Below are 724 nucleotides of genomic sequence, written 5' to 3' on the forward strand. Positions count from 1 at the left end.
TCAGGTGTCGGGGGAGAATAGCCCTTTTTAAAAACACAATGAACAGGCTCCTACCTGCAATTTGGCGGGTCCAAGTGATCTCTGCAAGCTCTTTCTGGTTCTGAAAACGAGAGACAACATCTGTGTTATAATAATAAAGTCTTACACACACACACACACCACACACACACACACACAACCACACACACACACAACACCACACACACACACACACACACACACACACACACACACCCACACATGTGTGTGTGTGTGTGTGTGTGTGTGTGTGTTGAGTCAGCATTTGGTAATCTCAGTACTAGGGATAGACCGATATGGACTTTTTAGTGCAGATGCCCATACTGATTGTTTCTCATCAGCCTTAGCCAATGACCGATACGGGCTGCTGATTTTCTTGAGCCGATAGTTGGAGCCAATTTGCATCATAAAAATGAGACGTTGATAACAAACATTACAAGCCTCAATTTCAAAAAAGGAACATTTATTAAACTTTAAAAAAACTATATATTTAACAAACAGTACATCCAGGTGAGGTAGAACAAGTAAAAAAGAGTTAATAAATTTGTAAGCATAATTGAAATTCTGAAAATAAATTCAAAAAATAATTATTTACTATTTAAGCATAAATAAAATAATTACACTATTGCACACAGTTGCAGCAAGCAAGCATCATAATAAAGTGCACACTGTAGTGTAGTTAATTAAAAGTAAGTATGTGTGTGTG

The sequence above is a fragment of the Etheostoma spectabile genome, unplaced genomic scaffold (genome assembly GCF_008692095.1).
Source record: "Etheostoma spectabile isolate EspeVRDwgs_2016 unplaced genomic scaffold, UIUC_Espe_1.0 scaffold340, whole genome shotgun sequence".
NCBI classification, from domain to species: Eukaryota; Metazoa; Chordata; class Actinopteri; order Perciformes; family Percidae; genus Etheostoma; species Etheostoma spectabile.